General features: G+C 50.2%; 1 long non-coding RNA gene across 1 annotated transcript; it reads right to left on the bottom strand.

Moving 5' to 3' along the window:
- Nucleotides 1-448: 448 nt before the first annotated feature.
- LOC139830080 (uncharacterized) lies at nt 449-23,865 on the bottom strand. Its single transcript, XR_011749558.1, has 3 exons — nt 22,943-23,865; nt 21,963-22,049; nt 449-1,080 (listed from the first exon to the last, which is right to left on the bottom strand). It is a non-coding gene; the product is annotated as an uncharacterized lncRNA (long non-coding RNA).
- Between the last annotated feature and the right edge of the window lie 628 nt (nt 23,866-24,493).

The following is a 24,493-nucleotide window of genomic DNA, read 5'->3' as shown; positions in this document are numbered from 1 at the left end:
ACTCGGGTCCTAGGGGACATGATGAGGTCTAAGACCCAGTGTGTGGCCCGATCTCGCGGATTGACTTCGAAACCAAGGGGAGAGATGGGAGAACGCGAGGAACACGAAGAACACGACGAACACGAGGAACTCCGAGACTCACGCACGCACACAAACCCGATACACCCGATGCTTACCTCCATGGCTCGATGGACCACACCAATAGAATCTCCGAGGAAGAGGCGCGTGGCAGAATTCCCGGAGAGAGATTGGGGTTGGAGAGGAAGAGCTTGGTGAGGGAGAGAGAGTAACTTGTACTAGAATCTCACTCAACAAGATCAAAGTCAACAACCAAGGTGCCTTGATTATAGAGGGATGATACCCAAGGGAGACTAAGCTCAAAGGTAGGTTTGAGTTCAAAACAAGTCTAAAGGGTAAAGGAGGGGTCCCAGCTACTTATATAGGCACACATGGCCAGCAAAGGCGAACAGGTACGCGAATGGATAAGTTAAGGCAGTTTGGTGGGGCATTCCCGTCAGATCCGGTTTGGGTCCGGTCTGACCGGGCCTGTGACCGGGCTGTCCGGTCATGGGTCCGGTCTGACCGGGCCTGTGACCGGGCTGTCCGGTCATGGGTCCGGTCGACCGGGCGCAAACCGGAAATCTGCGAAGAATCCGGTCCCGGGTCCGGTCGTCGTCCGGTACGAGGGAGCTGGGCCGGTTTGCGCCCAGTTGACCGGGCCTGTGACCGGGACGTCCGGTTGTAGGTCCGGTCTGACCGGGTCCTGGACCGTCCAGCGTCCGTCTCTTCCTTGGAGCGCTTCGAGCGACGTCGGCTTCGGCTTCATGATCTTCTTCATGTCCAGCTGCTTCTCTCCTTCCCTTGACCTTGGCGTCTCCTCCTCTCCGGGGTCTTGGTGCGCCTTGTACCTAATGACACATAGCACGTCGGCATGAGGTAGCAATCCATCCAAAGGGGTACCAAGATCAAGGGTGGTGAGGAGCGAGTTCACCTCATCATGTAGAGCTTTGACTCGGGCTCGTGTCATCGGTCCACTTGGGGGACTTGTTGGTCTTGGTGTAGCGACGTCGGTGAGCGGGGCTACATCATCTCCCCCCCTTGGGAAAGAGTCGTCCTCGACTCTTGCACCTCTTCATTTCCATGATAGGGCGACAAGTCCGAGACGTTGAACGTGTTGCTCACCAAGTACTTTGACGTCGGTATGTCGATGACGTAAGAGTTGTTGTTGATGCGTTTGAGGACTTTGAAGGGGCCATCTCCTCTTGGCTTGAGCTTGGAGTTGCGCTCATGAGGGAACCTTTCCTTCCGGAGGTGGATCCAAACGAGGTCTCCTTCTTGAAATATCCTTTCCTTCTTCTTGGCGTTGATGCGGTTTGCTTGACGAAGCACATGTTCTTGTATGGTCGCTCTTGTTTCTTCATGTAGTTTCTTGACGGCGGCGGTGCGCTTGTCGAAGTCCATGTTGATGCGCTCGTGGAGGGGTAGCAGAAGTATGTCTAGTGCCGTGTAAGGTTCGAAGCCATAGACGACCATGAAGGGGCTCCTTGATGTAGTCTTGTGCTTGGCGCGGTTGTAGGTGAACTCCGCGTGGGGAAGGCACTCCTCCCATGACTTCAAGTTCTTCTTCACGAGGATGCGTAGGAGGGTGGAGAGGCTTCGATTGACCACTTCCGTTTGGCCGTCCGTTTGCGGGTGCGAGGATGATGAGAATAAGAGCTTCACTCCAAACTTTGCCATGAGCGATGATGTAGCCCCGGTCACCGACGTCGCTACACCAAGACCATCAAGTGCAACCCCGCCTATCGTCGACGCTACACCATGGCCAAAGAGTCCCCCAAGTGGACCTTCAACCCTCACCCACGCTACACGCGACAAGGTGAACTCCTTCCTCTCGATACTCGACCCCGTAGATACCTTGAATGGAATGCTACCTCATGTCGACATGTTATATGTCATTAGGTACAAGAGTCATCGAGGACCGGAGAGGAGGAACACCCATGGTGCACGTAAGCGAGGGAAGGGAAGAGGAGCCATTCATCATGGTGCAAGGAAGAGAGAAGAAGAAGAGAAGAAGAAGAAGAAGAAGGAGGAAAGAGGAGAAGAAGGCTGGCCGGCCCAGAACCCGGTTGGACCGGCCCCACGACCGGACTGTCCGGTTGCCGCCCGGTCGACCGGCCCCAGGACCGGACCACCCGGTCCCAGGCCCGGTCTGACCGGCCCCAAACCGGATCCGACGGGAATGACTCCCCAAGCTGCCTAAGTTATCCACTTGCGTACCTTTTCGGCCCAAGCTGGCTTGTACCTCTATATAAGCACCTAGGACCCCTCCTTTACCCCTTAGACAAGATGATAGCTTAAACATGAAGATGAGCTTTGTCTCCCTAGGGTTTCATCCCCTTTGTATCAAGGCAACCCATGTTGGATGATTGGATTTGGTGTGTGAGATTCTAGTGTTACCCACTCTCTCTCCCACTCCTAGATTCATCTCCCTCACCAATCTCTCCGCTCGGAATTCTACCGCGTGTCTCTTCCGGGTTGATTCTATTGGCGTGGTCCATCGAGCCACGGGGTAAGTATCGGTTGTATCGGGTTGGTGTGCGTGCGTGAGTTCATCGTGTTCTTCGTGTTCATCGTGTTCTTCGCGTTCTCCCTCTCTCCCTCCTTTGGATTTCGGGTCAACCGCAAGATCGGGCCACACACGGGGTCTTAGACCTCATCATATGGTATCAGCAGCTCTTGGTTACCGCGGATTTGACCTCCCACCCACCCGATTTCGTTCCTAGAAAATTTTTCAAAAAATCCCCAAAAATAGCCCTAAATTGCCTCTTGACCGATCTGTGATTTGGTTGCGTTTTGAGTGGTTTTGGTCCGTGGATCTGGTGTTGTTGTGCTTGATCTACTATTTCCCCAACTTTTAGCCTCCAATTCCATCGTTTCCCTTCGATTTGGTCGATTTGGCTTGGTTTTCGTGAAGAACAGGAGAGAGAAACCTTCATCCCGCGAAATCCGGTTTCGAGCCCGGTCAACCGGGCCACAGACCGGACGGCCCAGCACAGAACCCGGTCGACCGGGCGGCAACCGGACAGGCCGGTCCAGGAGCCGGTCCAACCGGACCCCAGACCGGGCGCAGCAACGCCCCCTCCTTCGACCTCGACATCCGGCGATCTCCACCACCACCACCACCACCACCATCATCTAGGTATAACTTGCATTCCCCTTGTAACCCTCTTCTTTTGCGATCTATCCTATCGAGCATTGCTTATCTAGTGTTGCGAGACATTGCACGTGGCCCCGATTGTGAGGTGTGTGTGTCGCGTTGAGTAAGGCACCCAAGCAAACACTCGTGTGGCAAGATAGCAAAAGCGAGGCTAACGCTAACATAGTGCGTCAAAAAGCCCCAAAAACACAAAAAGAGTGCGAGTAGCACCATACATCCATACATCCATACATCCATACGCCCATACATACAAAGTGTCCACGTGCCACCAAAGATACAAACGAGTGCAAGTGCCGCCATATACAAAAGAGAAAAAGCTTTTAAGCAAAGAGAGATAGGAGAAGAGAGGCCACGTGTGAATCTTGTTGTCTCTTCCTTTGCAACCAAAGCTTTGGCTCTCCTTGTGTTAGTGTGACACCGAGCACTTATACATACACTTTTCCGCTCACTTTTGGTTGCACTAACCCCGTTTATCTCGTGTGTGTGTTCCACATCTTTTTCTGTGTTTATAGTGATCTTCACATTGACATTTGGATTTTTGGATTTTACCCACTCTTAACAACAAACTTGATTTCGGATTTCGTCTTTTGGCTTTCCACCACACTCACCTACCACCATATTTGCTAGCTTTTGCGTGTGTCTTTGTGTGAGTACCCGATACAATTGATTTTGACCTCGGCTTTTTGGATCGCCCCGATCTTATCATACCACGGTAAGATTGCGAGGTAGTCTTCTTCCACTAACATACACCATATAGATACCATCGTGCTAACATGTATAGCGACGGAGACGACACGGAGGAGTACATGGAGTACTTCGAGGAGGACACCTCCTCAAGCACCGCGGATGTGGAGGAACATGTGGAGCTCGACACCGACTCTAGCTCCACAAGCATCATCAGCATGTCCGACATCGAGGAGCTCGACAACGACCATGGCTCCTCATGCATGGACGACATGGTGGAGCACCACCTCGAGCACGACATGGACGACATGGTGGAGCACCACCTCGAGCACGACATGGACGACATGGTGGAGCACCACCTCGAGGACGACATGGACGACATGGTGGAGCACCACCTCGAGGACGACATCGACGAGCTCTACATCGACACTAGCTCACCACTCATGGGCGACATGGTGGAGCAACGCCACGACTCCGACATCGACACCATGGCGGAGCCTCACCTAGTCTCCACATGGAGCAAAGACGATGCGCCCTCGCATCCATACTTGGCCAAGGGAGCTACATATGAAGATGGAGGACATCCACGATGGCACCATCATTTGGACCACCAAGAGCGTCCTCAACATGAGCGTCATCGACACACTTCTTCGAGCTCCACAAGGCGCCACCATGAGCGTGCTTATGCACAAGATCGTCGACCTCAAGTACATCATATGGAGCATCAAGAGCGTCCCCGACATGATCGTCATCGACACTCTTCTCCAAGCTCCACAAGGCGCCACAAGCGACATGCCACGCCACATGAGACATCATCTAGGCATGTCGAGGATCGTCATCGACATACACCATCTCATGATCGTCATCGACATACACCATCTCATGATCGTCGTCGACCATCACCACCTCATGGAGCCCATCGACATACGTCACCACATGATCACCGCCGACACAAGATACTCCATGAGCGCCATCGACACACATCTTCCACGGATCATCGACGACACTCCTCAAGCCATGGTGATGATGCCCGAAGACGAGATCCTCGACATGAAGACGACAAACACCATCATCCGGTGTCTACCACTCCGAGGATGGCAAGTGCACATCGCGCATACCTTCCTCATACGGCGACTTCCACCTCTAGTGCCACCACCACAATGGCCTCTACCTCGTCACGTGCCTATGGACTCCGATGCTACAAGTGCAAGCAACAAGGCCACCCTCCACGGGAATGTCCCAATCTCCTATGTGAGGTGTGCAAGGACAAGGGTCATGAGGCATGGCAATGCACAAAGCCAAGCGCCAAGACACTCTTCTTCGACAAGCTCCAAGCTCAAGCCACCAAGAAGCCTTCGACGCCCACACTTCAAGATGAAGATCGACAAGGCCAACACAAGGATGATGTGGATCCGAGCATAGCTCTCCACGACACTACGGCGCCACCGATGGAGGATGACTTGGGAGGAGATGGAGTTGAGCATGGTGAGCATGGGATCTTCCCTTCACCTATGGAGGCGCATGGAGTTGAGCATGGTGAGTATGGGATTCTCCCTTCACCTATGGAGGCGCATGGAGTTGAGATGGTTGAGCATGGGAATCTCCCTTCAACCAAGGAGGCGCATGGAGATGAGAAAGTCGAGCCTACTCCCATATGCTTGATTGATGAGTTGGTACCAAGCCCATGTGAGCATGAGAGCCACCTAGCCCACTTGAGCGAGAGTGATAGTGAGTTGAGTGACTACCACTCCACATGTGAGTTTGAGTGCTTCCAATTGGAGGACATGAGTGATACACCGAGTGAGTTGCGAGAGGTAGATGATAGGTCCATGGAGGACATCGATTTTGCTAACACATTAACCTCTCCCTCTTTGGTGTCTTCTTATGTTGCATTAGGTTCCGAGGAGGATGAGTTCCCGATCATGGAGACGATGTACATGGTGCATGAAGATGAAGATATCTCACCATGCTTGCTCCAAGATGGACAAGTCGACCACATGGATCCTCCTACTTCCACCACACCTACTTCAAATGAGTCGGCCGACAAAGGTAACAACATAGGTGTTGGTGATGCCATGATCCCACTAGTGGACATGACGACTTATGAGTGCATGCATGATCTTGATGACACATTTGCTACATCATATGCTACTTTCATGTTCCCATGTGATACTTTGCTTGACAACATTGTTGACCATGTGGAATTGAGTGCTTGTGATACCATGACCATGCCATGCTATGAGAGCTTTAATTTTTCCACCATTGCTTGCAATATGTCGACAACTTGCTCTTTGCCATGTATTGCTTGCAATGATAATGATGACACTAGCTTCCGCATGATGTGCCCAAAATGTTTACACTCTTCCATGATCCTTGCATCCAAGATTAGGAACAATTGCTCTTTCTTATGCTTGGTATGCAAGAATGCTTATTTCATTGTCCACGAGATGGCCCCCATAGCCTTCTCACTTTTTGATGATCATGAGTTACCACATGCCATGAATGCACCTTCTTGCCATTTGCACTATCGCCATGCATTTCATAATATCTTGATTGACACTAATGGTGATGTGCACAAGACATGGAACATCATGATGGATGATGTGTTCCTCTACCATGCACACACGCTTTTTGTTTTCTCTTTTGTGTGTATAGGTACCCGAATGACAACTTCCACCGCTACGGAGCATGAGCTCATGAAACGCGCAATTGAGAGCTACCCCAACAAGGACCCAACCCGCGGGAATCACACCAAAGGGTATGTTCCCACAAGCCTTCGCCCTCATGTGTTTCCGACTTGCCTTGTCGAGTTTCCGGTTTGGTCCAACTCCTCGTCACCTCTTTTGCTTCTTATGCAACATATCTTGACACATCTTGTTGGCACAATGGTTGTTGTATGTCTTGATGTTATCATCATACACTCCAAGAATCTCAAGGACCATGTCATACATGTGAGAGACACCTTATGCATCTTGTGCCACATGTCACACAAAAAGTTGCTCTTCTTTGGATTTCTCATTTCATCTTTGGCAATTGCAATGGATTCTTTCACACTTGAGGACACTCATACTCGGCTCAAGCCAACCATACTCTCCCAAGTTCGAAGTCTCCATCGCTTGGCCATTGCACATAACAATTTTGCCCCAAATTTTGCCGCCGACACTTGCCTTTTGTTTGTTCCACTTGTTTGGGACAATGCTACACCACACATTTTTGACACCATACAACTCTTACATGCACAAATTTTTGCCCTTCCACATGTTGGATACACCCACACTCTTTTGGTTCCCATTTTTGCCAAATGCCTCTTGGAGCTTTCCTTCGCAAGTGGTTTTTCTCCAAGTTCTTCTTCGACCGCGACTACCCAACTCTACATGGGACATCCGTCATGGACTACCTCTTCGACGAGGAGAAACAAGAGTCGAGGACGACTCTTCCCCAAGGGGGAGATGATGTAGCCGGTCACCGACGTCGCTACACCAAGACCATCAAGTGCAACCCCGCCTATCGTCGACGCTACACCATGGCCAAAGAGTCCCCCAAGTGGACCTTCAACCCTCACCCACGCTACACGCGACAAGGTGAACTCCTTCCTCTCGATACTCGACCTCGTAGATACCTTGAATGGAATGCTACCTCATGTCGACATGTTATATGTCATTAGGTACAAGAGTCATCGAGGACCGGAGAGGAGGAACACCCATGGTGCACGTAAGCGAGGGAAGGGAAGAGGAGCCATTCATCATGGTGCAAGGAAGAGAAGAAGAAGAAGAGAAGAAGAAGAAGAAGAAGGAGGAAAGAGGAGAAGAAGGCTGGCCGACCGAACCCGGTTGGACCGGCCCCACGACCGGACTGTCCGGTTGCCGCCCGGTCGGCCGGCCCCGGGACCGGACCACCGGTCCAGAGCCCGGTCTGACCGGCCCCAAACCGGATCCGACGGGAATGACTCCCCAAGCTGCCTAAGTTATCCACTTGCGTACCTTTTCGGCCCAAGCTGGCTTGTACCTCTATATAAGCACCTAGGACCCCTCCTTTACCCCTTAGACAAGATGATAGCTTAAACATGAAGATGAGCTTTGTCTCCCTAGGGTTTCATCCCCTTTGTATCAAGGCAACCCATGTTGGATGATTGGATTTGGTGTGTGAGATTCTAGTGTTACCCACTCTCTCTCCCACTCCTAGATTCATCTCCCTCACCAATCTCTCCGCTCGGAATTCTACCGCGTGTCTCTTCCGGGTTGATTCTATTGGCGTGGTCCATCGAGCCACGGGGTAAGTATCGGTTGTATCGGGTTGGTGTGCGTGCGTGAGTTCATCGTGTTCTTCGTGTTCATCGTGTTCTTCGCGTTCTCCCTCTCTCCCTCCTTTGGATTTCGGGTCAACCGCAAGATCGGGCCACACACGGGGTCTTAGACCTCAAGTTCTTCTTCACGAGGATGCGTAGGAGGGTGGAGAGGCTTCGATTGACCACTTCCGTTTGGCCGTCCGTTTGCGGGTGCGAGGATGATGAGAATAAGAGCTTCACTCCAAACTTTGCCATGAGCGACTTCCAAAGATAACTCATGAACTTGATGTCTCGATCTGACACAATGCTTTGCGGTACTCCATGTAGGCGAACAATTTCCCTGAAAAACAATGAAGCAATGTGTGAAGCATCGTCGCTCTTATGGCAAGGTATGAAATGAGCCATCTTAGAGAATCTATCCACTACCACGAATATAGAATCATGACCATGCTTAGTGCGAGGCAAGCCTAGAACGAAATCCATGCTAATATCGGTCCATGGTGCATAAGGAATAGGCAATGGGGTGTAAAGACCATAAGGGTTGGAGGTAGACTTAGCTTGTAAGCAAGTGGTGCACCGGCGGCAAAGGCGTTCCACATCTCGCTTCATCTTTGGCCAATAGTAGTGGGTTGAGAGCATGGCATATGTCTTGTCACGTCCAAAGTGACCCATAAGACCACCTCCATGTGACTCTTGCAAAAGCAATTTTCGAAGCGAGGACTTGGGAATGCAAATCTTGTTAGCTTTAAACAAGTAGCCATCATGCAAATAGAAATCATCCACTCCTCGTTCAACGGAGCACTTCTCAAAAATTGGAGCAAAGAAAGAATCGGAAGGATAGAGTTCTTTGATCTCTTCAAGTCCCAATACATGGACATCCAAACGAGTAAGCAAAAGGGTGTTTTTGCGGGAAAGAGCATCCGCCACAACATTGTCCTTGCCCTTCTTGTATTTGATCACATATGGGAAGGACTCAATGAACTCAACCCATTTTGCATGTCGTTTGTTAAAGTTGTGTTGGCTTTTCAAATATTTCAAGGACTCATGGTCGGAATGAATGATAAACTCTTTTGGCCAAAGATAGTGTTGCCAAACTTCAAGAACACGAACCAAAGCGTAGAGCTCCTTGTCATATATAGGATAGTTGAGGCGTGCGCCATCTAACTTCTCACTATAGTATGCCACGGGTTTGCCCTCTTGCATAAGAACACCACCAATACCAAGCCCACTTGCATCACACTCAATCTCAAAAGTTTTTGCAAAATTTGGAAGAACAAGAAGGGGAGCTTCGGTAAGGCGTTTCTTCAACTCATCAAAAGCATTTTGTTGGGCCTTGCCCCAAACAAACGGAACATTCTTCTTGGTAAGCTCATTCAAAGGGCAAGCAATGGTGCTAAAATATTTCACAAAGCGGCGGTAAAACCCGGCAAGTCCATGAAAACTTCGGACTTGGCCAACATTTGTAGGGGTAGGCCAATTATGGATGGCCTCCACCTTGGAAGAATCAACTTCAATCCCAATAGCGGAAACCACAAAGCCAAGGAAAACCAATTTGTTTTGAGCAAATGTGCATTTAGGGAGGTTAGCATAAAGCTTTTCATGTCGCAAGATGCACAAGACCTCTCTCACATGTTGCACATGGTCCTCGAGGTTTTTGCTATAAATGAGAATATCATCGAAGTAGACAACCACGCTCTTGCCAATGAGAGGACGCAAGATGTGATTCATGAGGCGCATGAAAGTAGATGGAGCATTGGAAAGACCGAAAGGCATAACGAGCCATTCATAGAGACCGAGTTTGGTCTTGAATGCCGTTTTCCATTCATCACCAATGGCCATGCGGATTTGATGGTAACCACTACGCAAATCGACTTTAGAGAAAATCGTGGCACCACTAAGTTCATCAAGCATGTCATCTAAACGTGGAATGGGATGGCGGTAACGGACGGTAATGGCATTGATGGGGCGACAATCCATACACATCCGTTGCGTCTCATTCGGTTTAGACACAAGAATCACGGGAACCGCACAAGGGCTAAGGCTTTCGCGGACGTACCCTTTGGCGAGGAGATCTTGTATTTGGCATTGTATCTCCTTTGTTTCTTCGGGGTTGGTGCGGTAGGCGGCACGGTTTGGGAGCGGAGCGCCGGGTATGAGGTCGATCGGTGTTCTATGCCTCGGAGTGGTGGTAGTCCATGAGGGAGCTCGTCGGGGAAGACGTCTTGAAATTCCTGCAAAAGAGACAACAAAGACGGAGGAATGTTGGTTAGGTCATTAGTCGCCGACGAGGGTCCCTTGCATATGAGCACATAGTGCAATATGTTGGATGGGTTCTCTTGGAGCTCTCTCCACTCACTCTTGGTGGCTAGAAGGACACTCTTGGACTCACTCATGTATGGCTTGTGGCGCTCACTATCTTTGTGGTGGGTCGCTCCCTCTCCTCTCATCTCACTATGGTGGGTGCGGAGTTGTGCCCTCGCTAAAGCCTTCGCATTATCCGCGATGATTTGGCTAGGAGTCATCGGACGCAACTCGAACTTCTTGTCGTTGACCTTGAAGGTGTATGTGTTGGAGAGTCCATCATGTATAGCCTTCTTGTCATATTGCCAAGGGCGGCCAAGCAACATGTGGCACACCGTCATGGGTACCACGTCACACTCGATAGTGTCCTCATAAGGTCCAATCTTGAAAGTGACGGTGACGGTATGTTGTATCTTGACGTTGCCCTTGTCACTCAACCATTGGATATGGTAAGGGTGAGGATGCTTGCGGAGAGTGAGGTTGAGCTTCTCACACAACTCGGTGCTCACAAGGTTATGGCAACTTCCACCATCTATGATGACCTTGATCGACTTGCCACCAATTCCGGCACGGGTTTGGAAGATGTTACACCGTTGTTCTTCCATAGCATGAGGTTGTGTGGTTAGCACCCTTGTGACCACAAGTGAGGGACTTGGGTCATGCTCACATAAGAGAGGATCTTCTCCACATTCTTGCTCATAAGCTTCTTCACTTTCCACGGCGGCTTGCACAAGGGCCTCGTATTCTTCTTCATCTAGTGTCTCGATGTCACCATTCTCCATAGTGATCATAACCTTGGTGTTCTTGCACTCGAACGATTTGTGACCTTGGGTGCCACACTTGAAGCAAGTGACACTAGAGGGTCCCGTGGATGCCTTAGAAGAGGCGGTGGAGGAGACCGTTTGCTTCATGCGACTTTGGATAGTCGGTTTCTTGGATGGTGTAGATGACACGTCGGCCTTGGCACTTGTAGCATGAGGAGTTGATGTAGTAGGAGGAGTTGATGTAGCGAGCTTGGAGGAGAAATAGGTCTTGGCCTTGGAGTACTTGATGTCCTCAATCACTTGGCGCTCGGCCTTCGATGCTTGGTGGACCAACTCAACCATGTTGGAGTAGGGTTGGAACTCGACGATCCTCTTGATGGGGTACGTGAGGCCATTGAAGAAACGAGCAATGGTTTGTTCCTCGGACTCTTGGATGTTGGCTCACATCATAGTGAGCTCCATCTCCTTGTAGAACTCCTCAACGGTCTTGGTGCCTTGCTTCAACTTTTGGAGCTTGTTGAAGAGGTCGGTCATGTAGTGCGTGGGGACAAAGCGAGCATGCATCTCTTTCTTCATTTCTTCCCAAGTGTCAATTGGAGGTTCACCCTTCTCTTCTCGAAGAGTGAGGACTTGCTCCCACCAAGTGTTGGCGTAATCCTCAAACTCAAGTGATGCCATATCCACCTTCTTGGCACCGGAGTAGTTGTGGATGCGGAATATCTTGTCAACCTTGAGTGCCCATGAGAGATATGCCTCGGCATCTTCTTCACCTTTGAACTTGGGCATGGTGAACTTGAGTCTTCCAAACATGTTTTCTTCATCCTCCAAGTTTCTTCTACGAGGAGGGGCGCCTTCATCTCTTGCGGCTAGAGGAGGAATAGGAGGTCTTCTACGGCCAACCATAGCATTGGGTTGGCGTTGGAGGTGCACACTTGCTTCACTTGGTTCACGGTGAGGATGTGGTTGAAGATCTTGTCGTGGTTGATGACGATGCTCAAGGTTGGGTCTCTCATCTTGATCATGGTGTGGCTCTCCTCGTCCACGTTGGTCATGGCGAGGGTGGCGGCGGAGATCTCGCCGAGGTTGATCTTGAGGACCTTGGTCTTGGGGTTGGTCGTCACGCCCATGGTGGGCATGGCGATCCGCTTGGTGACGATCTTGTTGAAGGACTTGGTCTTGTGGAGGACGCTCATGTGGGCGAGCATGGCGATGGATTTCTCCGCGCCTAGAGTTGGAGCGAGAGTCTTCATGACGAGCTTGTGGGCGATGAGGCCGATGATGGTCTTCATGCCATGAGGACGAGCTTGAGGACGAAAGGCCACCATGAGAATAGTAATCTTGTGGCGAGCTTGATGAAGAGGAAGTAGAGCGGTGTCGACGATGACGACCCAAGTTGGTGATGGCGCGGTCGAGGCTATCCATGCGCCGCTCCATGTTGGCATCATTGGCCGCCATTTGGCCATTCAAGTTGTCCGTAGCTTCACGAAGAAGAGCCAAGTCTTGGTTCACGGCGGAGAAGTTGTGAGCCACCTCATCGTATTGCTCATCGATGCGCGTCTCGAAGAGGGTGAGTTGCTCCTTGAACTCTTGTCGTTGCATCCATAGGTTGTGTTGAGTAGCCAACCTCTCGGTGTTGCGGAGGATCTCTTCATCCCTTGTGGTATCTCCGTTCCTATCCATGATGGAAAGACAAGAACTATGTTGTGTATGTTAGTTGAAGGAGACTACCTCGCACTCTTACCAAGGTAAGATAGTATTGAGGCAATCCACCAAGCCGAAAGCAAGATCAAGTGTATCGGGAACACACGCAAAACCACACGCAAAAGCTAGCAAATATGGTGTTAGGCGAGTGTTGTGGAAAGCCAAAAGACAAATCCAAGATCGAGTATGTTGTTAAAAGTGGGTGAGGTCCAAAAATCCAAATGTCAATGTGAAGATCACTATAAACACGGAAAAAGTTGTGGAACACACACACGAGATAAGCGGGGTTAGTGCAACCAAAAGTGAGCGGAAAAGTGTATGTATAAGTGCTCGGTGTCACACTAACACAAGGAGAGCCAAAGCTTCGGTTGCAAAGGAAGAGACAACACGATTCACACGCGGCCTCTCTTCTCCTATCTCTCTTTGCTTAAAAGCTTGTTCTCTTTTGTATATGGTGGCACTTGCACTCGTTTGTATCTTTGGTGGCACGTGGACACTTTTGTATGTATGGTCGTATGGATGTATGGATGTATGGATGTATGGTGCTACTCGCACTCTTTTTGTGTTTTTGGGGCTTTTTCACGTACTATGTTAGCGTTAGCCTCGCTTTTGCTATCTTGCCACACGAGTGTTTTCTTGGATGCCTTACTCAACGCGACACACACACCTCACAATGCGGGGCCACGTGCAATGTCTCGCAACACTAGACAAGCAATGCTCGATGGGATAGATCGCAAAAGGAAGAGGGGTTACAAGGTGAAAGCTGCAAGTTATACCTGCGATGATGGTGGTGGTGGTGGTGGTGGTGATCGCCGGAAAACGAGGTCGAAGGGGGCGCGAAGATGCGCCGGTGCAGGCCCGGTTGGACCGGATCCTGGACCGGCCTGTCCGGTTGCCGCCCGGTCGACCGGGTTCTGGGCTGGCTCGTCCGATCGTGGGCCCGGTTGACCGGGTTCGAAACCGGATTTCGCGAGCTGGAGCTTTCTCTCTCCTGTTCTTCCCCAAACCAAATCCAAAAGAGCAAATCGACGGGAAACGATGGAATTGGAGGCTCAAAGTTGGGGAAATAGTAGATCAAGCACAACAACACCAGATCCACGGACCAAAACCACTCAAAACGCAACCAAATCACAGATCGGTCAAGAGGCAATTTGGGGCTATTTTTGGGGATTTTTTGGAAAAAATTTTAGAAACGAAATCGGGTGGGTGGAGGGTCAAATCCGCGGTAACCAAGAGCTGCTGATACCATATGATGAGGTCTAAGACCCCGTGTGTGGCCCGATCTCGCGGATTGACTTCGAAACCAAGGGGAGAGATGGGAAAACGCGAGGAACACGAAGAACACGACGAACACGAGGAACTCCGAGACTCACGCACGCACACCAACCCGATACACCCGGTGCTTACCTCCGTGGCTCGATGGACCATGCCAATAGAATCTCCGAGGAAGAGGCGCGTGGCAGAATTCCCGGAGAGAGATTGGGGTTGGAGAGGAAGAGCTTGGTGAGGGAGAGAGAGTAACTTGTACTAGAATCTCACTCAACAAGATCAAAGTCAACAACCAAGGTGCCTTGATTACAGAGGGATGATACCCAAGGGAGACTAAGCTCAAAGGTAGGTTTGAGTTCAAAACAAGTCTAAAGGGTAAAGGAGGGGTCCCAGCTACTTATATAGGCACACATGGCCAGCAAGGGCGAACAGGTACGCGAATGGATAAGTTAAGGCAGTTTGGTGGGGCATTCCCGTCAGATCCGGTTTGGGTCCGGTCTGACCGGGCCTGTGACCGGGCTGTCCGGTCATGGGTCCGGTCGACCGGCGCAAGGCCGGAAATCTGCGAAGAATCCGGTCCGGGTCCGGTCGTCGTCCCGTGCGAGGAGGCTGGGCCGGTTTGCGCCGGTTGGCCAACTGTGACCGGGACGTCCGGTTGTAGGTCCGGTCTGACCGGGTCCTGGACCGGCCAGCGTCCGTCTCTTCCTTGGAGCGCTTCGAGCGACGTCGGCTTTGGCTTCATGATCTTCTCCATGTCCAGCTGCTTCTCTCCTTCCCTTGACCTTGGCGTCTCCTCCTCTCCGGGGTCTTGGTGCGCCTTGTACCTAATGACACATAGCATGTCGGCATGAGGTAGCAATCCTTCCAAAGGGGTACCAAGATCAAGGGTGGTGAGGAGCGAGTTCACCTCATCATGTAGAGCTTTGACTAGGGCTCGTGTCATCGGTCCACTTGGGGGACTTGTTGGTGATGAGGTCTGAGACCCGTGTGTGGCCCGATCTCGCGGATTGACTTCGAAACCAAGGGGGAAGATGGGAAAAACGCGAGGAACACGAAGAACACGGCGATGAACACGAGGAACTCCGAGACTCACGCACACACACACCCCGATACACCCGATGCTTACCTCCGTGGCTCGATGGACCACGCCAATAGAATCACCCGGAAGAGGCACGCGGCAGAATTCCCGGTGAGAGATTGGGATTGGAGAAGAAGAGCTTGGTGAGGGAGAGAGAGTATCTTGTACTAGAATCTCACTCAACAAGTTCCAAATCAACAACCAAGGTGCCTTGATTACAGAGGGATGATACCCAAGGGAGACTAAGCTCAAATTTAGGTTTGAGTTCAAAACAAGTCTAAAGAGGTAAGGGGGGTGTCTTGGGTCTATATATAGGCCTACAAGACAACACATGGCAAAAAGGTACATAAGTGGGTAACTTAGGCAGTTTGGTGGGTAGTTCCGTCGGATCCGATGCAGGGCCGGTCGGGCCGGGCCTGGCACCGGGCGGTCCGGTTGTGGAGCCGGTCGACCGGTCGCCAACCGGGCAGGTCGGTGCAGGGCCCGGTCGGACCGGACTCTGGGCCGGCTGGGCCTCCTCCTCCCTCTTCCTTCTTCTCTTCTTCTTCTTCCTTCTTCCTTCTTCCTTGCACCATGATGAATGGCTCCTCTTCCCTTCCCTCGCTTCCTTGCACCATGGGTGTTCCTCCTCTCCGGTTCCTCGATGATTCTTGTACCTAATGATATGTAGCACACCGATATGAGGTAGCATTCCATTCAAGGTATTGACGAGGTCGAGTATCGAGAGGAAGGAGTTCACCTTGTCGCGTGTAGCGTGGTTTAGGGTTGAAGGTCCACTTGGGGGACTCTTTGGCCATGGTGTAGCATCGACGATAGACGGGGTTGCACTTGACGGTCTTGAGGCGGAGGTGTCCGAAAGCCACCCCGCATCATCTCCCCCCCCTTGGGGAAGAGTCGTCCTCGACTCTTGTTTCTCCTCATCGAAGAGGTAGTCCATGACGGTTGTCCCATGTAGAGTCGGGTAGTCGCGGTCGAAGAAGAACTTGGAGAAAAACCATTTGCGAAGGGAAAGCTCCAAGAGGCATTTGGCAAAAATGGGAACCAAAAGAGTGTGGGTGTATCCAACATGTGGAAAGGCAAAAATTTGTGCATGTAAGAGTTGTATGGTGTCAAAAATGTGTGGTGTAGCATTGTCCCAAACAAGTGGAACAAACAAAAGGCAAGTGTCGGCGGCAAAATTTGGGGCAAAATTGTTATGTGCAATGGCAAAGCGATGGAGACTTCGAACTTGGGAGAGTATGGTTGGCTTGAGCCGAGTATGGGTGTCCTCAAGTGTGAAAGAATCCATTGTAAATGCCAAAGATGAAATGAGAAATCCAAAGAAGAGCAACTTTTTGTGTGACATGCGGCACAAGATGCATAAGGTGTCTCTCACATGTATGACATGGTCCTTGAGATTCTCGGAGTGTATGATGATAACATCAAGGCATACAACAATCATTGCGCCAACAAGATATTTCAAGATAAGTTGCATAAGAGGCAAAAGGGGCGACGAGGAGTTGGACCAAACCGGAAACTCGACAAGGCAAGCCGGAAACTCCTGAGGGCGAAGGCTTGTGGGAACATACCCTTTGGTGTGATTCCCGCGGGTTAGTTCCTTGTTGGGGTAACTCTCAATTGCGCGTTTCGTGAGCTCATGCTCCGTAGCGGTGGAAGTCGATGGTCGTGTACCTACACATGGAATGAGCAAAACAAAGAGCGTATGTGCATGGTAGAGGAACACATCATCCATCATGGTGTTCCAAGACTTGTGCACATCACCATTAGTGTCAAGCAAGATAGTATGAAATGCATGGCGATAGTGCAAATGGCATGAAAGTGCATGTGTGGTATGTGGGTACTCATGATCATCAAAAATGGAGAAGGCTATGGGGGCCATCTCGTGGACAATGAAATAAGCATGTTTGCATACCAAGCATAAGAAAGGGGAATTGTTCACAATCTTGGATGCAACGATCATGGAGTAGTGCAAACATTTTGGGCAAAGCATGCGGAAGCTAATATCATCATTGTCATTGCAAGCAATACATGTGAAAGAGCAAGTAGGTAACATATTGCAAGCAATGGTAGGAAAATTGAAGCTCTCATAGCATGGCATGGTCATGGTATCACAAGCACTCAATTTCACATGATCAACAATGTTATCAAGCAAAGTATCACATGGGAAAGTGAAAGTAGCATGTGAAGTAGCAAATGGATCATCGATATCATGCATGCACTCATAACTCATCATGTCCACTAGTGGGATCATGGCATCATCAACACCTATGTTGTTACCTTTGTAGGCCGACTCATTTGAAGTAGGTGTTGTGGAAGTAGGAGGATCCATGTGGTCGATATATCCATCTTGGAGCAAGCATGGTGAGATATCATCATCGTCATGCACCATGTACATCGTCTCCATGAGCGGGAACTCGTCCTCCGTGGAACGTAGGGCAACATAAGAAGACACCAACGAGGGAGAGGTTAATGTGTTAGCAAATGCGATGTCCTCCATGGACCTATCATCTACCTCTCTCAACTCACTTTGTGTATCACTCATGTCCTCCAAACGGAAGCACTCAAACTCACATATGGGGTGGAAGTCGCTCAACTCACTATCACTCTCACTCAAGTGGGCTAAGTGGCTCTCATTCTCACATGGGATTGCTACCAACTCATCAATGAAGCATAGGGGAGTAGGCTCGACTTTCTCATCTCCATGCGCCTCCTTGGTTGAAGGGAAATTCCCATGCTCAACCATCTCAACTCCATGCGCCTCCGTAGGTGAAGGGAGAATCCCATGCTCACCATGCTCAACTCCATCGCCTCCCAAGTCATCCGCAAGCGGTGGCGTCGTGGTGTAGTAGAGAGCTAGGCTCGGATCCACATCAACCTTGAGTTGACCTTGGCGATCTTCATCTTGAAGTGTGGGCGCGATAGGCATCTTGGAGACTTGTGCATTGAGCTCGTCGAAGTAGAGCTTCTTGGCGCTTGGCGTTGTGCATTGCCATGCCACGTGACCCTTGGCCTTGCACACCTCACATAGGAGATTGGGACATTCCCGTGGAGGGTGGTCTTGTTGCTTGCACTTGTAGCATCGGAGTCCATAGGCATGTGACGAGGTAGGGGCCATTGTGGTGGTGGCGCAAGAGGTAGAAGTCGCCTCATGAGGAAGGTATGCGCGATGTGCACTTGCCGTCCTTGTAGTGGTGGACACCCTATCATGGTGTTTGTCGCCTTCATGTCGAGGCTCTCGTCTTCGGGCATCATCACCATGGCTTGAGTGGTGTCGTCGAAGACTCGTGGAAGATGTTGGTCGATGGCGATCATGAAGTGGCTTGTGGCGGCGAAGCTCATGTGGTGACGTATGTCGATGACAGTCCTTGCCATGCCTAGATGATGGCTCGTGCGACTTGGCATGTTGCTTGCGGCGCCTTGTGGAGCTTGGAGAAGAGTGTCGATGACGATCATGTTGGGGGCGCTCTTGTTGCTCCATATGATGTACGTGAGGTCGACGATCTTGTGCATAAGCACTCTCATGGTGGCGCCTCGTGGAGCTCGAAGAAGTGTGTCGATGGAGATCATGGTGGGGACGCTCTTGATGATCCATATGATGGTGCCATCGTGGCGGTCCTCCATCTTCATATGTAGCTCCAATGGCCAAGTGGTGGTACTTGGGAGCATCGTCGTTGCTCCTTGTGGAGACTAGGTGAGGTTCCGCCATGGTGTCGATGTTGTAGACGTGGCGTTGCTCCACCAAGTCGTCGATGCCGTAGTCGTGGCGTTGCTCCACCATGTCGTCCATGCTTGAGGAGCCATTGTCGATGTAGAGCTCCTCGATGTCGGTCATGTCGTTGATGCTCGCGGAGCCAAAGTCGGTGTAGAGCTCCTCGATGTCGGTCATGTTGGCGATGCTCGCGGAGCCATAGTCGGTGTCGAGCTCCACATGTTCCTCCACATCCGCGGTGCTTGAAGAGGTATCCTCCTCGAAGTGCTCCGTGTACTCCTCCGTATCTTCTTCGTCGCTATACATGTTAGCATGACAAGATCTATATGGTGTATGTTAGTGGAAGGAGACTACCTCGCACTCTTACCAAGGTAAGATAGTATTGAGGCAATCCACCAAACCGAAAGCAAGATCAAGTGTATCGGGAACACACGCAAAACCACACGCAAAAGCTAGCAAATATGGTGTTAGGCGAGTGTTGTGGAAAGCCAAAAGACGAAATCCGAAATCAAGTTTGTTGTTAAGAGTGGGTGAAGTCCAACGAAATCAAATGTCAAAGCGATGATCACTAGAAACACGGAAAAGATATGGAACACACACACGAGATGAACGGGGTTAGTGCGACCAAGGAATGAGCGGAAAAGTGTATGAAGCCCTTAATCAAGGGTGCTCGGTGTCACACTAACACAAGAAGAGATCAAAGCTTTGGTTGCAACGAAGAGACAACAAGATTTACACGCGGCCTCTCTTCTCTTTTTCTCTCTTTTGCTTAAAAGCTTTTCCCTCTTTTGTATTTGGTGGCACTTGCACTCTTTTGTATCTATGGTGGCGCTTTGTACACTTTGGTATGTATGATGGCACTATGCACACTTGTGCTCTTTTTGTAGTTTGGCGGCTTTTTCTCGCACTATGTTAGCGTTAGCTCGCTTTTGCTATCTTGCCACACGAGTTTTGCTTAGAAGCTTTACTCCACACGACACACACACCTCACAATCGGGGCCACGTGCAATGTCTCGCAACACTCGATAAGCAATGCTCGTAGGATAGATCGCAAAAGGAAGAGGGGTTACAAGGTGAAAGCTGCAAGTTATACCTGCGATGGTGGTGGTGGTGGTGGTGGTGGTGGAGATCGCCGGACGTCGAGGTCGAAGGAGGGCGCGAGGATGCGCCGATGCAGGGCCCGGTTGGACCGGCGCGCCTGGACCGGCCTGTCCGGTTTCCGCCGATCGACCGGGTTACGTCTGGGCCGTCGGTCTGGCTCTGTGATTGACCGGGCTCGAAACCGGATTTCGCGGGATGAAGGTTTCTCTCTCCTGTTCTTCACGAAAACCAAACCAAATCGACCAAATCGAGGGGAAACGATGGAATTGGAGGCTAAAAGTTGGGGAAATAGTAGATCAAGCACAACAACACCAGATCCACGGACCAAAACCACTCAAAACGCAACCAAATCACAGATCGGTCAAGAGGCAATTTAGGGCTATTTTTGGGGATTTTTTTTTTGGAAAATTTTCTAGGGACGAAATCGGGTGGGTGGGAGGTCAAATCCGCGGTAACCAAGAGCTGCTGATACCATATGATGAGGTCTGAGACCCGTGTGTGGCCCGATCTCGCGGATTGACTTCGAAACCAAGGGGGAAGATGGGAAAAACGCGAGGAACACGAAGAACACGGCGATGAACACGAGGAACTCCGAGACTCACGCACACACACACCCCGATACACCCGATGCTTACCTCCGTGGCTCGATGGACCACGCCAATAGAATCACCGGAAGAGGCACGCGGGAATTCCCGGTGAGAGATTGGGATTGGAGAAGAAGAGCTTGGTGAGGGAGAGAGAGTATCTTGTACTAGAATCTCACTCAACAAGTTCCAAATCAACAACCAAGGTGCCTTGATTACAGAGGGATGATACCCAAGGGAGACTAAGCTCAAATTTAGGTTTGAGTTCAAAACAAGTCTAAAGAGGTAAGGGGGGTGTCTTGGGTCTATATATAGGCCTACAAGACAACACATGGCAAAAAGGTACATAAGTGGGTAACTTAGGCAGTTTGGTGGGTAGTTCCCGTCGGATCCGGTGCAGGGCCGGTCGGACCGGGCACAGCACCGGCGGTCCGGTTGTGGAGCAGTCGACCGGTCGCCAACCGGGCAGGTCGATGCAGGGCCCGGTCGGACCGGACTACGGGCGGCTGGGCCTCCTCCTCCCTCTTCCTTCTTCTCTTCTTCTTCTTCCTTCTTCCTTCTTCCTTGCACCATGATGAATGGCTCCTCTTCCCTTCCCTCGCTTCCTTGCACCATGGGTGTTCCTCCTCTCCGGTTCCTCGATGATTCTTGTACCTAATGATATGTAGCACACCGATATGAGGTAGCATTCCATTCAAGGTATTGACGAGGTCGAGTATCGAGAGGAAGGAGTTCACCTTGTCGCGTGTAGCGTGGTTTAGGGTTGAAGGTCCACTTGGGGGACTCTTTGGCCATGGTGTAGCATCGACGATAGACGGGGTTGCACTTGACGGTCTTGAGGCGGAGGTGTCCGAAAGCCACCCCGCATCAGTTGGTCTTGGTGTAGCACGTCGGTGAGCGGGGCTACATCAGGACATTAGCAAGTCAAAGTTCCGATGCTTTCGCAAAGGGGCTCACAGATGCCTCCGCTTACAATTTTAGTTGTTAACAGTTAAGTAAAGCATGTGTATCTCCAACAACTGATATAGCATGTGATAACCTCCCAACAACCCAACATATCCCGATAACAGATCGAGATAAACAACAGAGCCTAAACACGCCTACGACTCGCAAGGCTCACACATCAAGCAACGGCTATGGGTAAGGAATGAGACATATAGGATTATTATGGTAAACAAGTGGAATAGGACACGTGACTCGATAAAGAAGCGCAACATAAGGATAGCAATGCGAGGGAGAGTGTATAATAGGTGAAGAGAGAGGGCTCGCCTGTGAAATGCTGCAGAAGAACTTGTCGGAGAACTCGTCGTATCTCACATCAACACTTCGTGATCCTACCCGTGAAGAAGCAAAGCACTGTAACAAACGACGGATGCACCATTACTACTACGAAAGAAGAATCGGCATGATCATGATATGATATGCATGACATGGCAAGGTATGATGCGATGCACTTATCCAATTAAGCGGAATCGGAATTCCGATAAATAATTATTAGGTTCGAGTTATTTTTCTACCGGCAATATTAAATATTGATTACCATAGGAAAGACATGGCATGGATGAGCTAATTTAATATTAAACGGAGCGGAGAATTCTTATCCAGTAATTCCGAAATACGCCGCATTTAATTATTAGGTGTGATGCAAACTATATGAGCACGACATGATGCAAAATCAAAAGATGCATATGAATGGCATATTCAGATTCATTGCATTTTTCGGATCATGTTTCATATATAAAACAGTTTATTTGGAGATACAGTTTAAAAGATATTAAATAGAAAAGATTTGCAAAAGAAAATAGAATTAGAGAGATGGGATGGAGCTGGACACAGGAATCGAACCAAAAGGACACAGATTTGCAACGTGTATTTGATACTGAGGTATTCTGAGTAGAGAACGAGGTGAGATCAAACTGTGCTACTCTCGTGTACTGAACCAAGCACATGACATGAAATTGCACAGATAAAAGACATACAAAACGTAGCATTGGCGATTTGATCACCTGATCAACAATACAACGGACGAGGGAGCAGACGTGCTGACTATAGTTGATTCATGTATTGAGAAGGGGCGCCGTGATAGAGCAAGCCTAGGAGGGCACGAGCTGGCGCAAACGCGCGGCCTGAGCTGACGACTCGCTAAACAGGAAACGATTCAGGCGACACGAACCAGAAGCGGACGGAGGCGAACGACATGGATTGGCACAGGAAACTGACGGAGAGATGGAACCGGCGAGAGTGCTCACCGGGAGGTTGCTGCTGTAGTCATACGAGTCGGAGACGCAGACGCCAGGAACACGCACGGGTTGGAGGGTCACCGCGGACGGAGACGACGGACATGGTGGCGACCTCGGGCACAAGGAGAGCCGTTAGGTTTCGACAAAAATAAGGGACGACATGAAGTGATCAACCAGCTCGGGGAAGTGGGGGATAAGGCGCGCCAGCTAACCAGGAAAACAGCGGAGCGCTCGATGGAGACGGGGACGAAGCAGTGGCGACGAAAAACGTTGATTTCCTCGCCGGAGTCGAAGAAGAATCCGCGATTTGCTGTCGGTACGAGGCGCCCCCGGATGATTCCTTGGGCGAGGAAGATCTTGGCGACGAGACGCAGCTCCTGGTGGCGTTGGTTGGACGCGGGGTTGTATAGAACGGTGGCGCGACGGCGAGCTTGTGGTGGTGGCGCTCGGTGGTGTACACAGAGATGAATTGGAAGGAAAAAGAAGATGGCGGCGCGAGGGGAGAGGCTAGGGTTTGCTTGGGGCCTCTGATGGATTTAAAGGGATAGGGAAAAGGAGGAGTGGTTGTGGTGGTGGAGGATGATAGCGAGCGGAGGCTCATGCTCCTCGCGTGAGATGGAGAATAAAGCCACAGGAACTTCCTCGTGTAGAAAAGGTACTGAGCCTTAGGTGGGTTGCTTCGTTGGAGAAAAAGTCGGTCAGGTAGTTGGGTCGCTGGTTGCTACTTCTTCTCTTCTTTTCTTGCTGAAAACTTCCAGCCAAACAAAAGGACTAGAGGAGGATTTTGACAGATTTGAAAAACTAGATTTTGGTTTTAGAATAACTTTGCAAAGTTCCAAAATATTTGTTTTGGTTTTAACTAAAATAAGAAATATGAGAGAGGAGGGTTTTCTAGAACCATATGAGAAGAAACTACTAAATACTTTTATTTGCAAATAAATTTCATTTTGTAAAAATTCATTTTTTATGATGTATGCATGATGATGACTTTGGAACGGCACGGAAAAATAAGGCGGAGAAAAACTAATATTAGGTTTTTTTTCCGGGTCGTTACAATCGACACCACTAACAAGGAACCTCGCCCCGAGGTTCCACCTCAAGGTACGGGGGAGAGAGGTGAAATATCGGATCTTTTGGCGACGTGTCGATCTCCTCGACACCACTAACAAGAGTTCTTGCTCCATGTAGAACGGTCGACACCACCAACAAGAAGTCGTTGTTCCGATGATGATGATAACTCCGGAGAAACAAAGAAAGGCGTAACAGTCGCACGGATCCACCAATTCATCGTAACAAGAGCGAATAATAAGAGTAGTCGGTATGGTGATCAGCCCATCCCGCACTCAAAGTATTACTCTGCACATGAATAGGAGAGTCGTGTAACAGCTCCCAGAATTCTGATTGACGATATCGACAAGCGTTGTCAGCGAAGATTCGACGGAGCCAAAGAACAAAGAATTGTAGAGAGATCAAAGAGGCATGGATGACATCAATGGAGAAGACGAAGGTTAGCCGTCGGTGATGTTCTTCTATCAGAAATATTCAGAGATCGGTCCTAAT

The sequence above is a fragment of the Lolium perenne genome, chromosome 7 (assembly GCF_019359855.2).
Source record: "Lolium perenne isolate Kyuss_39 chromosome 7, Kyuss_2.0, whole genome shotgun sequence".
NCBI lineage: Eukaryota > Viridiplantae > Streptophyta > Magnoliopsida > Poales > Poaceae > Lolium > Lolium perenne.
The sequence above is the reverse complement of the archived record's forward strand: the minus strand, read 5'-3'. Positions and strand labels throughout refer to the sequence as shown.